An 18,395-nucleotide genomic window follows, 5' to 3' on the forward strand; every position below is an offset into this window, starting at 1 on the left:
ACTGTGATTTGGAAGGGTAGAGGAGGGGAGGCGACTACTGGCAAGAATAAATGTAAGAGTACTGGGGGCGGGTGAAATTTGGGGGCAGGGTAGGGGAGCGGAGTGAGCCCGCAGGGCGAACGGAGTGGGTAGAGCCAAAGATAGGAGAATCCTGCTGGAGAAAAACAATCTGTGAGAGAGGCTATGGACAATGGCTAGTCCTGCTGTACTGGGTAAGTGTCGATCTAGGGGAAACACTAAGGGCAGGGTCAGAGAATGACTGGTTGGGAGATGGGATAATTAAGTTACTAGCTCATGCGATGTAATTTAGGAAAGTAGAATAAGTAAAAGACATATCCTGGGGTGTGCTGACATCTAGTGGTGGAAATGGGGTAGTGCCTGGGTGCTAAAGAGTGAAATATACCTATGGGACGCAGGGAGTTTTATAAGAGGGATGTGGGGGCTTATGTCTGTGGGAGGCTGCAAGCACACACACACAAGAGATCAGTTTACAAGGGGATAATTGTATGAATACATTTCCAAGGTATGATTAAACTACCTACACAGTGGGTTTCTGACTGGGTTTCCAAGGCAGGTAGGTCACAGTTTAACAAAACAGGCAGTTCAGGCCATCCGTTCAGAGATGGCAGAAGAGCTTTCTTTGAAGTTTAGTAGCAGGGAGGGCACCTGGGTAGAATGGCTGTAGTAAAATAGAGAATAGAGTTAGATACTGTAAGGGGAAAGGGGAGGGAAGTTCAGGAGAGAAAGAGCGAGGAGGGTATACTGCTGAGAGGAGGAGAGGGGCAGGGGAGACAAAAGAAGACTAGGTTAATGAGGAAGGTAGAGAGCATGGAATATCAAATGTAGTAGAAGTGAAGACACCTTAACAAATACCACATACAATTATATTTACAATACTTAAAAATGTTACTTAAACCAGCTTCAGAACATGCAGGTTCCGGTTGTTATGCGGACACCATAGACCAGAGTGTGAAGACACTATTAGTAACACGTTGGGAGACCTAGCAAAATAGCATGCCCGGACACTATAGGTGAACTTTTAGGGTATATCAAGTGAAATGACAATGAGAGCCCATATAACAGTTGTAAAAACTAGTCGCTACCACATCTAAGCATTTAGCAAAGCATTAGAGCAGAGAGTACAAGGTCAGTGGTTGCAAAAACGCTAGAACTGTAGCTAATTTGGTGATAAAAACACTGGGAAGCAACTCAGAACATCAACGATGCTCTTAAGCAGAGCCTATAAAGAGCAGGGTCAGTGGATTACATAACGCTAGAGATATGTAGCTATTTCATAGGCATATGAGTGGATTAAGCGATGCACTTTGGCAGAGCCAGTGATTGCAAAACTTTTTGAAAAATTGCTGATAGAGGAAGCTGTATGGCTGGTACCGCGGTTTACTTTTATATAGCACTTTAGATACTTTGGCACTTTACATACTTTAGATAGCACGCGGACATGAAATGGCATGCTTTAGAGTCTGCTTGGTCATTCAAATCAACAGCGTTGAATGTCCGCTACTGGGTAGTTAGAGGGCAAGTTGTAAAAAGCAAAATCTTTTACCATATCACTGCTGGCTCTCAGAAAATGCCCTACATATCAGATGTTGGTGTGAAATATATATAATAAAGGTAAGGCAAAACATGCATTGCCTTAATGCTGTGAACCAGTTCTAGTTTAAGCACTTTCTTTCTCTCTGTTTTAGTAGAATGTTGTTCCAAAGTACTAATTAGGCAAATAAATAGTTTCCTTGCCATAAGAATGAATAGGAATGTTTAATCATTAATGGAAGGTCTGAGTTTTTCTTATACCTTGATAATGTTGCCACTTATGTTCAGTATCTGAAACGTTACCTTATTGACATTTTCAGGGTCCACCATAAACTTCGATATATTCTCTACAAATGAGGAAATCTTTATTTTATCCTCATTTGCCATATAACCCCTAAATGTTGACTGTCTTACCCCTGCAGCCAAATTATCTAAATGCAAACTTTTTAATGGAGGGGAGCTGGCTTATCCTAGTCTTGTTCCCCATGAAAGTAGAAAGGATCGTGACAGTTCTGCAAGAGTGTTGAGTGGGGCTGTAGATGGTAGGTTTGTAAATTTAGAAGTAAAAAAAAATCTTTTGGAACTAATATGAACTAGGACCATTCTACCATGTAAGAGGCATTCTCTGCATTTGTGCTCAATAGTAGTCTTGACTTTGTTTGCTGTTGAGCCGTCAACATGAGCTTGTCTGTTTTCACTGCATTTCCAAAGGTTTGACTTGCTCCCAAAACTTCACATCAGTCATTGTCTATTGATTTGGGTATGTATTTCACTAACCTTTACTCGAGCACTGTCATAAATATTTTATAATCGTGATTTAATAATGAGGTAGGCCTCTGTGAAGATGGCATTTGTTGAATAATTGCCTTCCATTTGTGTTATGGAAACTGTAGCTATTTTCCTTAAACTGGAGGCATCCTTCATTACTATTACTGACCTATGTTTTTTTTTTATATGCTGCTGCTGTTTTTTTTTTTTTTCCCCCAAGATGTGATGTATCTTTATATTGTATTTAGAACTCAACTATCTTCCTTTTTTTTTGCATTAACAATGTTCATATGTCTGTTATGTACTTGGAGCTTTTCTCCCCGGGCCTCCGCTGAAAATGGACATGTATCCAGTCGGACTCTCCCGGTTAACAAATGTAAAATAAATAAATAAATAAATAAAATAAATACTAGCACCTTATTAAACTGTTGTACTAATCAAGGTATCCTACTTTTCCTTATCAGTCACCCAGCGTTTAACAGGTAGTACATCACTCAACTCCGAGTTGCCCCTTTATGGTCTCAAATAATTCTATGCATAACAGCAGCAGTCATAGCTTCTGCCTCACATAGTGCTAGTTGAGGTAACCCAAGTTCCCTCAAAAAGGTTGTTTCACCCTGTCAATCACTCCATTCTGTTTAACCCTTATATAACTTGTAGCAGTAATAATCACTAGTCTTTTGTGAGCTGCACTTCTCTAAAGCAGTAGGAGGAAATGCTTTCTTAAAGCTTCCGTCTGTAGAATGGAACTTGTTACTTAATATTAGGGAAATTCCAGAAATTAAGTACTTTTAAAAATAATTTTTTATTTATTTATTTTTTAACCAGTGCTGCTGTTTGGGTACTGACTAGCCTATGAGTTTACTTGTACCATGTAGTTTAAGTGGTTCTGACATCTTAATGTGTATCTTAAAATACATGCCTTTTTGGTATGTAATCCCAAGAATGCTTACTTTTTGTGGTTTTCATTTTGAAAATGCCTTTTATGTTTTTACATGCTACACATCTTGATACCTTGTGAACCAGACTGCCAACCTGGCTAACAAAGATAGATAAGCAAACTGTTCATAGAACTGTGTAAAGTAGTCCATGTCATCATCACTAGACCCCTAGTATAGTCTGTCCCATCTGCTTTCTTTAAACCAGTTATAATTATTTTAATTTTTTGTTGTTTGAGTAATTCTCATTGAAGATGGTTTTTGATAGGAGTAGTAAAATTTTTGTCATTTATTGATTGGTATAGAAATGGATACTTTTATTTAATAAAATCCACCACTTCTCCATTAACTTTCTCTGTTTCTTTAATGGTTTTGTCCTCCTTGTAATATATATTTATTTATTTATTAGTCTCGTGTTTATTCCTTGACTTATCTAAGGCATTTGATACGGTATCAAATTCTAAACTTCTGACTAAACTAGCCAACCTCAACCTTTCTCACACAGCTCTTTTGTGGTTCCTTAGTTACCTCACCGACAGACTTCAATCATTACGCTCTCCTTTCTTACCTATATATACTGGATTACCCCAGGGTTCCATTCTTGGACCCTTGCTCTTTAACATCTTTATCAATGACCTCATCTCCTCCACCTCCTTCTCCTCCCTTATTCAATACGCCGACGACTCCACCCTTATCACATCTGCTACCTCTATTACACTTCTTCAGACGCATGCTCCGCAATCTTTCCATCTTGTAGAAGAATGGCTAAATAACAATCAGCTTGTTCTTAACCCCAAAAAAACAGTTACTTCTCTTTCTCCCAAAAAACAATGATCACCTCAAGACTAACTTCTTTATCTCCTCTCTTAATAGCACAGTAATCAACACAGAATCTCACACAAAATTACTCAGAATGATTGAGAAATTAAAATTTGATTTACATATTCACCATGCAATAAAAAAAGCTAATCAAAAACTTGTTTTGTTATACCGTAACTCAAAATTCCTTTCTGCTGAATCTAGACAATCCCTTGCCCAAGCTTACCTTCTTCCCAGTCTTCTCTATGGTTCAGCAGTCCTCACCAATCTTCAGTCTTGTTTACTCTCTAGACTTGAGCAGACCTACAGTAAAATTGCCAAATTTGGTGCCAACCTTCCTAACCCAACCCACCATGGCTTAGCCCTTTGCAAGCTACAGTGGCTTGAATTCACCCATCGCATAAAACTGTTCCATCTACATCTAACCCACCGTATACTTAACAAACCTACTTCCTGCTTCTCCCTCCAAAGTCTAGTCTCATAGTATTCCCCCCTTACTCCCCCTCCCTAGCTCTGAGAAACTACTACTGGAAACCTATACACCTAAAATTAACATAGGCAGTCTCCTTTACAAATCTTCTATTACTAAAACCTGGAATAGCTTACCCTTTAACTTACGAAACATCTCTCAACCAACAAGCTTTAAAAAATAACTAAAACTACTCTTCCAGACCAGCTGGATCTGCCCATGCCATGATCCTACCTGAACATCCTGTTTTTGCTACTTAACTACTATTTTTTTTTTAGTCAAATTTATCTAGCCACTGAAATTCTTGTCTGGTAATTGTGTAATCCATATAGCTCTTCTTTTTATTGCCTGTTCTCTTTCGGCTTTTCTTGGTTAGGGGTCACCACAGTGGAACTCTGGTCCGCTAATGATTGGCAGTGGATTTTTATGGTGTTGAGTTGCCAGCCCAACGCCCAACCTTCAAAGAAGGCACACGCATTCACGCACCTACCCGCATGTCTTTAACATCACTCGACCGTGGGGGGGACATGCAGACTCCACACAGAAGAAGCTCCAGCCGAAAATCGAACGGGAGAACCTCTTGCTGTGAGGCAACAATGCTAACCGCTGCACCGCCGCGGCTGTTTTTTTTATTGCCTTTTCTGAGGCATGTAATTCCAAAATGTTACTCATCTATTTCAGTAGGGTTTATACTCTATCAAACTATGCTGTATTTAGTGTGTGTTCACTGTTTCTTGTTATTATTTTTCTTGTATTTATTTGCTGTTTAAGCCTATTGTAGCTACTATGTATTTATTAATTTGTTGGAGCTTTTCTCCTCGGGTCCCCACTGAAAATGGGCTATAACTGCTCAGTTGGACTAACCCGGTTAGCAAATGTGAAATAAATAATTATACATTTTTTATTAGCTCTTTGCATCAATTCACAAATGCTTGCCACTTCAAAAATATGGTGCATAGAATACCCATTGTCTTTCTAAAGAAGATAAAATTAATGTATGCATGTTATATTCTAAATAAAATGATCTGATACTCTTGTTAGATACAATTTTTGTGTCTTTAGCCACTTACAAGTGTTCAGTAGTAATGTAGAATTTGTCATCCTAACTAAATGTATAGTAGTAATGAATATGTTATCTTGATTATGTTCATTATCTGCGACAGGTGTAGGACCCATCACTTTCATGCATGTTCCTGCATATTTCACAAGTGATGTATGATAAACCCCAAGTCATCCTTTTAATATGTATAGCACTTCATGTTGCATTCCAGTTTCCCATGTGCATAGCATGAAAAACAATCATTCCCTTCATATTTCTGTCTTAACTGTCTCTGGAAGTAAGAATATATATATAAGAATATAGAGGGTAATAGCTGGACCTTGTATGCCCTGTACCAGATTATCATCCTCTAAAGGGAGAGACTTGTTTGTATTCCTTGCACCAACAGATGAGTGTGACACTCCTCATAATCATTTTAGTCTTATCAAGTCATCGTGCTAGTGATAATCTGTGTGCTTCTCTGCATTTGTGTAAAAATGTTTCTTGTAATGCACCTGTCCGAGATCCTTCACCTTCATAGAAAGTGAAAATGTAATTTTTAATGAATTGATTACTTAATCTATTTATGTTTAGTGTTATAAAATTCATCCCTCTTCCTTGGCATAGTATTTCTTCCTTGCCCCCTCCATATGTACCACTATAAACTGAAAGTCTTCATTTTTGTTTAGTGTACGCTGAATTGTATTTATAAAAAAAAAATAAATATAGCTGAGTAATAGTCATAAAGTTGCATAAAGTTCAGCAAGCTAAAGACATCATAAAAATCATTTTACCTAGCTCAATAGATAGTTTTGATTATATCATTACCAAAATTATCAAATTATAATTTGAATACAAAATCGTTGGGTGAATCCTAGGATCCCCCTGGTCACAATGACTCAGCATATTGAAGTATTTGAAAGTTTTATAATATTTGTTAATGGTACATCATTCCTTTCTTGCCACAAAAAAATGGGTAATTAACATTCAATTTTCTGATTAAGAAGAAATGCATTAGCTGCGGTGGTGCAGCACTAGCGTTGTTGCCTTACAGCAAGAGGTTCTCCCGTTTGATTCTCGGCTGGAGTGCGTGGAGTGCCTTCTGTGTGGAGTCTGCATGTTCTCCCCGCGGTTGGGTGGCGTTCGAAAGATATGCGTAAATGAGCGTGCCTTCGTTGAAGGTTGGATGTTGAGCTGGCACCTCGGCGTTTATGAAAATCCACTTTCAATCATTAGCGGACCGGAATTCTGCTTTGGTGACCCTTAACTGGGAAAAAGCCAAAAGACAACAACAACAACATTAAGAAGAAATGCATTATCCTTTGTCTTTATGATAGAAAACTCTAAACAAAGCCAGTATTTTAGATTAAACTAATGGGTCATAGTTTCATGTCATCATGTCCTACCCAGTTCAATCATTTATCTGTTATGTTGTTAAAATACCACTCTGGACTCTTCTCTACCCCATTTGAACCATAACCGATAAGCTTTCTACTTGAAATGTAGTCTGAACATTATATGTATATTAGCAGCATTTGCATAAGTTCTCCAAAACATAATTAATTGCATATGAACTGTATAAATAGAGACATTCAAACCATATTTCATTAAAGGAGTACAACAGGTTTCTCTAATGTATTCCTCAACTTCATGGCCTTTTTCCTCCCTATTTACATTGTCCTCTTTAAAGCAACAACAATAAAGCATTTATAATTTTTATAATTCCCCTTACTTCTGTAACAGAAGCCTACCTTCTCATACTATGATGGTTTCACTTACAAAATGATTCTCTCACGTTTGAATAAAGCTTGCTGGAGTCACCCATTTACTGATACAATCGAGGCCAGGCAGTACAGGTACTTTTTTTTTTTTTTTTTTAATCAGTTCCCTCCCCCAAAGTGACATCACCACAGCCGTCATCTGATTCTAACTAAAATAATAAGACCCACCCATTCTGTGATGTCATGGCTCCCTTGTCCTTCCCCCAGCCTGAGTGCTGTTCATTTTATTCAGTAGTAGTGTAGTAACACCAATGTTTGGAAACACAGAAATTTGGTATGCATACTTGTACATTCTGCATGGCAAAGGATGCTTAGGTGGTGTATCGCTTGCATACTTCTCTGTTGTATTTGCACCAGATACTGCTAGTGTGCAGTGCGGGAATAGAAAGATTAAAACATTACCCTGGTATCAGAGGTGGCAGTGCAACATATTCATAGTGGCTTAACATGAGGGTAGCTCTAAGCAAGCACCATGTGAAACCTGAACACGCACCTAGAATTATTCAGTGCAGCTTCCACACCTTAAGTCTGAAATGAATTCACATACTCACATAAACAGGAGTAGCTGCATATTGATGGCTAAAGGTGTATGGGCATGTCGGGTGGTTACTACACTGCAAAAGTGGTATGTAATGGTGGAGATATTTGGAAGGCATGAGCAAACACACCAATATATTAAAACCATAGCACCAATTGAACTGGAGGCTGGCAGATAGATTTAGTAAGGGATTGTGTCCATGCACAAATATTTCAACAGTGATTCTTTGCAGTGGCATCCATTATCTGATTCAAGGTAAGTTAACCTTGATGTCCTTTATTTAAAAATAAAATCAATAAAAAATTTACTTTGTTATAAGTGACTTCTGGACACAAGAAAAAGGAAGGGGAAAATATAGCAATGTGGTTTGTATGTACAAAGACAAATCCAGGGACACTGCAAAAGGTTTTTTTTGCAAACCAACCAGTGGAGTAAAAACATATGAAGGCAAACACTACACTGCATACCAACACACTTTGCACTTGTAAATCTCAAATTTTAACAAGGTAGAAGCATGAAGTGATACCTTAACACTTAAATTAATAAAGATCTAAACTGGTTAATAGTATAAATGTTTTATTCTTTAGCTCCTTGGTGCAAGACCTTACTGGATGTGATTGCAGTCAAGTAAGGCCATGGCTATAGTGCAGCAAAAAAATGTCCCCTCTAACAAAGGAAATGCTAGAGCAAAGATTAAATTACATGAGTCAAGCACCCTGCTGAGATCTGCCAATCAGTGGAATTACCAGGTCAAATTACCCTCAGGATTTTGACAGCTAGGGAAGCTAAGTGTTATGGGGGAGGGGAGAAGTAAATGGACTGGAATTCATTGTCTCACAAATTAGTGCCATTTAAACTAAATTAGAAAAAAAAAGGCAGCTGCAAACAGTACTTTCAGTGTGTTCTGTGGCATTTTCACTGTTTCTGTTTTAAGTAGTCATCCAGCAGCAGGGAATGTTACTTACACTGTTCTGTTTTACTCAGTACTTTGTACGCATGCAACATCTATGAAATGACAGGAACTTTAGGCAAACGGAGGCCTGCATGATGTAACATTTTTGAGCCAAACAATGCTTTCTGGGATACTGGATGGCAACCTGATTTATCCAAACCACGTCACTATGCCAGCCTCCAGGTGGTCAGAGTCTGGAATTACATATAAAAATATTTAAAAGTCTGTAAATAATCTGTTAAAGTGTAGGAAACATCATGCCATGATGTTTTAAACATGTTTTTGAGTCTGTGGGTGCGGTACTCCTTTAAAGGACAAAAACGGGATTCTGTTATTAAATGCTCAACTTCTCTGTCCTTTTTCTCCCTATTTACTCTCCTTGCTATGATTAAACAATACAGCATTTAAGTTGACTGTTTCTCTCCACTAGAACAGTACCTTACTGTACTGTGGTGGTTTCACTTTCAAAAAACTTTTATTCTGCTGTGGAAAAGCTTGCTGCAGTCTCCAATTAATTGATGTCATCAAGGCCAATGAATACAGGTAATTTTCTGGCCAATTTCCTCTCCAAACTGATATGACTATGACCATCCCAAAAACCCACCCATGCTGTGATGTCACAGCTTCCCTGGTCCTTCCCCTACCCATACAGAAAATAAAGGCTAGAACAAGGAAACAGTACGTGAGTCAAGTCTCCTACTGTGAGCTGTCAATCACAGCAGGTAACAGCATCAAATTACCATTAGCACTTTGACAGCTAGGGAAGTTAGGTGTGAAGGGGGATGGGAGAGGAGTCAAAGTAGAAAATGCTTCACAAAAGACTGCAGTTTAGCCATTCTAAAAAGAGGCAGCAGTAAAAAGCACTTTGAAAAGTCTGTTCTGTGGCATTTGCACCATTTGTGGTTTAAGTAGTCACTGAACAGCATGAAATGTTACTTAAAACCAGCTGAAAGACAGCAGTGTATGCATGTAAAATCAATGCAGTGACAGGAGCTTTAGGAAGAAAGAGGCCTGCATGATGTAATTTTTTTTTTACAGACAGGCACTGCATTGTGAGATTCCTAGAGGCAGCCTAAGCAGTCAGAATTACTTCAAGATGCCAGACCCCGGTCAGACTGAGAAATTATGCATAAAAATATTTAAAAAACTGTAAATAGTCCCAGAGTGGTGCTAAAATGTAGGACACACCAAACCACAATGAAATAAACATGTTTTTGAGTCTGTGGGTGCGGTTTTCCTTTAAGGAAATGGGAACCCCCTACTACCTTCTAGAGATCCCTTTCAACACAGTGCATGTATTATCTTTGTACAGTTTCGCATTTTTAGTAATCGGAGCAAAAATAAATCCATAATAAGAGACATTTAGTTATTTGGAAACAAATACCAATAAAACTGGTCACCACCAAACTAATAAAATACCACCAAACTGTATTCCAAACCGAAAAGAGCTTTATTAGGAGTCCATAGAACCCAAATTCATAAAAGGCGTTTTTAGAAAAAACACGCTCTGAAATTGTTAAAAGAAAACTGACTTTCAAAATTATATTAAAGGGAGGGCTATTCAATACAGCCTTAGAGCCAACCATCAAGACCAGTTTTACAAACAACGCCAACATAAGGGTGATGATTCTTCCATATAACCCCATGGCGGAGGAAGTGAAGTCAGTTTTGACTGATACTTGGATTAGTGCACTCAGTAATGGCAACATTAGAATATTAGGTGATAGACCTACTATCACATATAGCCGAGGTAGAAATTTAAAGGAAATAATGGAAAGAGACAACAGGATGGATATATATACAAATTCTAAAATGAGTAAATGTGGTGCCTGTTCAGCTTGTAAATTTATTAACAATGGACCTTATGTTGTTGTCCACAACTTTAATAGAACTATAAAATGTCCAGGATATGTCAACTGCAACACGAAGATGGTGATCTATATAGCCACATGTTTAAGCTGTCCGACCTTCTATATAGGAAAAACTATTAGAAAATTGAGACTAAGAATAAATGAGCACATTATAGACATCAAAAACAAAAAAACTTCTAATGCTTTATATGTGCATAGTCAGATTTGTTCTAATTTTAATAAATTTATATTTTTTGTTATAGATAGGGTTCCAATAAGGGACAGGGGAGGTGATCTCAAGACTTTGTTAGAAGTCAAGGAATGTTTATGGCAACTTAGACTTGATGCCATGAAACCTCCCGGAATTAATGATCATATCTCTATATCTAGTATGTTGAAAATGAAGTCATATTGTATTTAAATGTTTGTTTTAGAGTAGTACCAATACACAAACACATGTATATAATGTTTAGAATATATACTTGGTTTTTATCGTCAGTAACATTGTTTATCACAATTTCAATGTGTTATTGTTCGTATAGAGTATTTAATGTTCATTTTTGTTTAATAGGGAATCAACTTGTTTATTTAATGTTTTTATACATACATTTAGTTAGGATGAACTATCTAGGTTCTGATTGGTGGATTAGGAGGTGTATGCATGACGTGTTCAGAGATTTAAAGTCTGTTTGAAACAGTTACTAGCTAACTCTGATGAAGCCTGTTTTAAACTGTACGGGTGAAAGCACTTAGTATTTTATATTTTGTTTTTTAACAAAAGTTTCATATGGAATTAACCTATTGTTCAACGCCTTTTATGAATTCGGGTTCTATGGACTCCTAATAAAGCTCTTTTCGGTTTGGAATACAGTTCGGTGGTATTTTATTACATTTAGTTATTTCTTTAATTAAAAAAGAAACCTATTCAAATAACTAATCAAATATTATGCATTCTTTCTGAATGAACACTCTTCTCCCATTCTATGCATAAATGCTTGCAGTTTAATATTTCATTTACTTAATATTGTACTGGAAAGAAAAAGCTACTTTTGATTGAATAACAGTCTTGTCAGTTTAAAATCTGGATAATGAAAAAAGTATATAATGTCCTTCATTTTGCAAAATTAGCTTTGCTGTAGTTTGCAAGGCTTTCTGCCTGTATATCATGCCTGTTGTCCAAGTCACTAAGTCCTCATTTTGGAAAAAAGTGCTGAGCATTTTCAGTTTATTCATAGCAGAAAGTTCTGATGATTCCCCAGTTCTTCTGTCTTTATTTGTAGTCTCCATAGCCTATGCTGGGGTCTCTTATCTGTTAGGACCATGCTTAGAAATAGCGCACATCATGTTTTGTGAACCTGTAAAAATATTAAATCCACAAGGGAAATGCATTCTAAATACAACTGAAGAAAACATTGAAAGCCACAACTTTTCTAATTGAAATTCTCTTGTGGGTACTAAAAAAGTTTGCCTTTCGTTACCTTGTGAACAACCTTGTAGTCTTTTCTTAAACTGATGACAACATGTATATTTTAACAATCTTCCCAGATACCAAAGCAAAGACAAAAACTGATCTTTCACTTTATAAGCATCTTATCTCATTAAATTTGCCTTGGCTTTGTCATCTTTACCATTGCACTAGAGAATAATTCTCTGCATTGTTTCAATTTGTACCTGTCCTGCATGTAAATCTGTCCAGATACCCAGTTCATTTTGGACAAAGACTTCATAGTCCTCCTCTTACTTTTCCAGTACTTGCATTCTGATTACTCTTCTGTCATGGATTGTGTTTGTAATTTTTTTGTCTGTCTTTTGACCTCAACAGCCCATCTACGACATAAGCATGTTTCTCTTCTAGATTTTGATTTGCCGTTTATAAGGACACTGTGGCAGCCACATGTGAATTCATGGCATCCATCAACTCGGCCTCTCATACATTGGCTTCCAGTTCATAGGTGTGTACTAGGCTAATGGCCCAGGAGCCTTTACAAGCGTAGCCCATAGGATTACCCTGGCATCGTGCCACCCGACCTTAGTTCCCAGTGCCTCTGTCAAGTAAAACCACTGGAGTGATCCCTGGGGTGAATTTTCTATTTCCCATCCACTCATCAAGATTTCTCTTGAAGAGGGCCAGTGAGGTGCTCTGTTTGACATGTATGGGAAGTCTATTCCATAGCATGGGCAGTTTCTGGGTTATGAACCTGTCCCTCCAGCATGTTCTGTTGATTGTGGTAATGAGGTTGAGGTCTCTGGAGTGTGTGGTGCAGAGGGATTGGGATTTCTTTAGATGTAGCATTTCTAACAGAGCTGGGTCAGACATGGCTTTGTAAGTCGAGCAGAGATCACCTCTAATGAGACAGAGAATAGTTGGAGTTTTTTTGTCTGCCCATATAGGACAAATGTTTAAGGCCTAGGATCCTCTTTGTGAGGTACTTTTGTGGCCTCTCCAGTTGTTGCAGGTGTTTGGTGAGGTACATGCTAAATGGGGCATTGTACTTGATTGGCCTAATGAGGGAAGAGTAGAAGGAGACAGTGACCTCTTTCTTCCTGGATGCAAAACCTTTAGTAATGAGATATGCCACATAGAAGGACTTTATGACCACAGTGGCAGTGTGGTGGTCAAAGGATAGGTTGCTGTCAACCTGTGTTCCCAGATCTCTTATAACGCCTTCTGTGTTCAGTGGACTACCATCGATGTGGTAATTCATGGGAACTGGGTTTTTCCCAAAGGGGATGATGACACATTTTTTGGCATTGAGCTTAAGGCCATGGTTCTGACACCAGTCGTTGGTCTCAGTGAGGCGTTTCTGTAGGATGTCAACATCACTCAGGGAGTTAATAATAGCTCTCAACTTGCAATTGTCTGTGAACTTTGTCAGCTAGAGTCCCTTTGTGTTGGCCTGGACTTCAGAGAAGTAGATGCCAAACAGGAAAGGACCCAGGACTGAACCGTATGGGACTCCACTCGTGACTAGTTGGCAGTCTGACCTGGAGTCATCTACTTTCACACTGTGGGTTCTACCTCTGAGCCAGTTTGCAACCCACTTAGTGATATAAGGGTTGATGCCTAACTTGGTGAGTTTTTCTATGATTCCTGAGTGGGGAATGATATCAAAGGCCTTGGCCAGGTCAAGGTAGGCTGTATTAACCACCTTGCCTTCATCCGCAGTTCTGGTGACTGACTCAAAGAAGTTGACCAAGTTGAGCAGGCATGATCTACCCTTCAAAAAACCAAACTGTGTGGGATCTCGACTTTGGAGATTCCCTATATCCATGTTTGTTAGGTCCATGATGATGCGTTCCATAGCTTTCCATATCAGACTCGTCAGGCTAATGGGGCGATATTTCCCAGGGTCTGTAGTCACTCCTCCTTTGTGGAGAGGGATGTCTGTAGCAGTGAGCCATTCGGTATGGACAAAGCCTGAGGTGAGGCTGTGATTGAACAGGACGCATAGGTGAGGTGCCAGTTCATTCTGTAGTTCATGCATAATACAGCCAGGGATACTATCAGGTCCCATAGAAGCTGTATTCTTCGCCTTGGACAGTGATGTTTTAACCTGTGCAGCAGTAATACTGGGTGCCTGGCAATGTATTGGTATTGTGACTGATCCCTTGGGGGGGGTAAAGTTGGCACTGAATCTGTTGGCCAGTATATTGGCAATATCTGTTGGCTCTGTATAGGAGGCACCATTGTGCAGTAGGTCAGAGCAAATCTGGGTAATGCCATGGAGATTCTTTACATAACTATAGAAAGCCTTGCGGTTGTCTTTACTGTCTGCTGCAATTCTGTTTTCATAGGTAGCTTTAGAGGATTTGATGAGGGATCTCAACTTTTTGTTGAGGCCGATAAGGGAGTTTTTCCAGTCTTGGGACTTCACTTTATTCCGCATCAGTTTCCTCCTTCTGTTGTAGAGTTTTTTTATGGCAGGGGACCACCAGATTGGCTTCCTTTTTTTGGAGAAGAGCATTTTGGTTCTATTGGATATGGCGAGATCCATGCATTTGTGTACTTGTTCGTATAGTGCATTGGTGTATGATTCGGCGGTCATGCAACTGATCTCCATTTGCATAGATGCTGTGAAGTTAGCCCCCTCTGTTTTTAGGAGCCCAAAGTTAGCTTTGGAGTAGTTTTTCATGGTGGTTACCTTTGCGGGGGGGGGGTAGATTTCCAAGGTGATTAGTTTGTGGTCGGATCTAACCAGGGAGGAGTGAACTGTCGGTGTAGTGCAATGGTCACCCATGTTGGTAATGACCAGGTCAAGGATGTTGCTATCTCTAGTGGGGGGTATGAATGAGCTGGCCCAGGGCATTGGAATTAATGAATTCCAGGAAACGTTGGGCAAGTGTATTGGTACATGAGTAGTTTTCCCAGTTAATGAAGGGGTAGTTAAGTTGCCCAGTATAAGAGTGTTAGGTTGGACCCTAATATTCTCCAGGGTGCTTAGGAACGTGGAGTGTGAGTCTTGGGACATGGTTGGGGCTATGTTCTGAATCGCTGTCTTACCCAATGTTAGCTGCATCTGAAGTATCTCAGATGCGTTATGTTGGGCCTGCAGTCTGGAGGTGTGCGCATCCTTTATGAATATGGAATCACCACCGCCTTTGGAGCTTCAGTCCAAGTTCTGGGGCCGAAAGGTGTGGAATGAGTTATAGCCTGGTAGTGCAGGGGTGCTTTCTGCTGCCTTGAACCAGGTCTCTGTTGCGGCACAAATGTCAATGTTCTCCATTTTAAGGAGTGCTTCGAGTGAGTGCATTTTGAGATTTACACTTCTAGCATTGAGCAGCATGACCCTCCGATTGCATTTGTTTGTAGCTGTTACAGTGGTAATGTGGTCTTTGGTACACCGCCTAAAAAAGGCACTGTAGGTGTGGCAATAGCCTTGGCTAGTATCCGGAAGCCCAGGGATGACAGATGCAGGCCATCTCTGGCAGAGCATTGAGGTCTTTCAATTATGTCATCCCAGGCACACAGATACTGGATCCCCTTAGAATGACACCAGAAACTTAGCCAGTTGTTGAAATCAATCATTTTCTGCTTGTACTGTGGTATCCTTCTGGGTGATGGTAGGATGCTGCTCAGAGCTAGGGCCATACCCACCTGGGTACATAATCCGAGAGCTCCTCCATGTCTCTTTTCATGTAGTCCAGGGAGGTACATCTCAGGTCATTCACACCCACATGTACAATGACAGGAGCCATATTTGTACCTGTTGTTGAGGGACATGAGTGCATGCGTTATATGGCAGATCCTGGCGCCTGACAGGCAGCTGACTGTTACTGTCTCCTTATTCAGCGTAGTGAGTGGGACATCAGTATGTCTCACTGTCGAGTCAGCTATGACTAGTGTGTTGGGCATGTTGTTTTGCCTTTGGGGCTTTGGTTGAGCAGCACACTGTTTAGGAGAGTTATGTGTCTTGTGATTAGTATTGTGTTGTTCCGGTCTTGGCTGGAGAGTGCGTGGCTTCCATTTTGGCTTATATAAGTGCATCTCTCACAAGTCTGACTGTTGGGAGGTAAGAGGAGAGGGATGTCAGTGCACATGAGGCAGTTGCTACATTGCCTCAGGATGCCCAAGTTCACCACGTTAATAGGAGAAAGCACGGGGAACTGACCTTTAGACATGCCTGGAGGGGGTGGGAAGTAATAATAAGTACTGGAGCTGTTGTCTTGTAGAACGTTTAGTGCTGGTAGCACTTTTGTGTGCTACAATAATTGCTACAAGAAGTCTGGTAAAGTGCTAGACTAATAAGCTAGTAAAAGTGCAGGAGGGGAGAGAACTAGTAGATCTAAGGGAAAATTTGAAGAGCAGACTTTGGCTCTGCTCAGAAGCTTACAAACTGTCTTGGATACAGCAAATTTGTTTCTGGAATAGACTAGTTACAGGAAAGGCAGGAAACAAGCTTAGATTTTTTTTTTTTTTTTTTTTTTTTAGTCAAGTGGAAAGGGAGAAAGGAGGAGCAGAAGATAATTCAAAGTTAAGAAACTAAGTGGGTTGGCCTTCTCAAATGTTCTCTCTGTATTAGGTAGAGTGAGCTAATGACATTAGACTGGGAGGAGTGTCCCAGATCAAATTTACAGTAGTGGCAGGCAACTGCAAAGCCACCAAGTATAAGAACAGGATACCAATACAGAGGGAGGGTGGGAAACTAAGTCAGTTATATGATACACTCCTTGGCAGGAAATCAGAACAAACACAAACAGATGTTTAACAAATATAGAAACTTTCCAGTTAATACCTCACACACAGTGAAACTAGCTAGAAAAGGTGTACAGTGTTGCAGTAAAAACCTTATCAGGCCCTGTGAGGCAGGCAATTTTAGTGCAACCATGCAGATTAGTTTGTAGCTATAAAATACAGTAAAAAGTATGCAGCAGACAATAAAAGTGCTATAAATATCTGTAATAAGCAATTACTAGTAAAAATAAGCAAAAACAGGATACTTAATGTTATATATCACAGATCAGAGTTTTGCTTAGTGCCCTTCCTCCGATTAGCTCTGTGTGAAATGACAGAAATGCTCACAAGGTAACTTCTTAAGCAACAGAATGTTGAAACCTGAAACAACTTAAAAAAAAAAAAAGCTTGAAAGAACCAATGAGGTGCTTACTCCAAGCCGTAGTCCAGGTAACCCCAATCAGCTAGTGACCATAAACACTACACTCTCACTGAAATGCAAAATGGCTTTTGCTAAACTAAGATGGCTTGAAATGTGCTCAGATACACAACCTCTGCAAACAAACAAGTAGGCCCAGAACACAAGCCTGAAGATGGACAATGCTACAGCTACTACCTACACTACTTGGGCAGAAAAATGCTACAGAAATGTTTATCACGGCAAAAAAACAGCAGTGAGTCTTTAAATGAAAGTTTTAAATAGATAAAGGAGCAAGGAAACTCTAGAAAATGCTTTTAACTGCAACCAAATCAGTTATATGATGCACTCCTTGGCAGCAAATCAGAACAAACAAACACAAACAGATGTTTAACAAATGGAGAAAATTTCCAGTTAATACCTCACACACAGTGAAACTAGCTAGAAAAGGTTTACAAGCAGTGTAACAGTAAAAACCTTATTTATCAGGCCCTGTGAGGCAGACAATTTTAGTGCAACCATGCAGATTAGTTTATAGCTGTAAAATACAATAAAAGGTATCGAGCAGACAAAAGTGCTATAAATATCTGTAATAACCAATGACTAGTAAAAATAAGCAAAAAACAGGATGCTTAATGTTATGTATCACAGATCAAAGTTTTGCTCAGTCCCCTTCCGATTAGAGCTGTTCACTTGTTTTCAGAATGTTGGTTCGGAATGTTTTCATTAGCTTTGCCCAATGTTTCCAGTCTCTGTTTGTTTTCACTTGCTAGTTCTACCAGACATGTGCAAGCTCCTTCAGTTGAACTTTGTGCATCTTCGTTATTGACACTTTCTTGGTCTTTCAGCTACTTTCCCTTCTAGTGCAATCGTGAAGCATGGTCTGTTTGGATGAGACATTATTAGTCTCATCTGTCTGATCTGATGTTTGTTCAGGTGGCTTTTAATGATCCCTTGATGCTTGTGTAAAGATTACAGGTGTCCTTGTTCATCGTCCAGCACATGCATGAAATAATGGAAATACCTTATTTCTTCAACTGTAAATCTGTTTAAACTCCTTCCGTTACGTGGTCTTTTTTCTTAATCTTAAAAGTACCTAG

General features: G+C 39.3%; 1 protein-coding gene across 1 annotated transcript in view; it reads left to right on the top strand.

Moving 5' to 3' along the window:
• ZNF518A (zinc finger protein 518A) overlaps window positions 1–18,395 on the top strand; it is a 310,424-nt gene that overhangs the window by 186,123 nt on the left and 105,906 nt on the right. The gene's annotated exons all lie outside the window — the stretch shown is intronic.

Source organism: Protopterus annectens, chromosome 14.part0, assembly GCF_019279795.1.
Source record: "Protopterus annectens isolate FY-2018-M chromosome 14.part0, PAN1.0, whole genome shotgun sequence".
Lineage (NCBI taxonomy): Eukaryota > Metazoa > Chordata > Ceratodontiformes > Protopteridae > Protopterus > Protopterus annectens.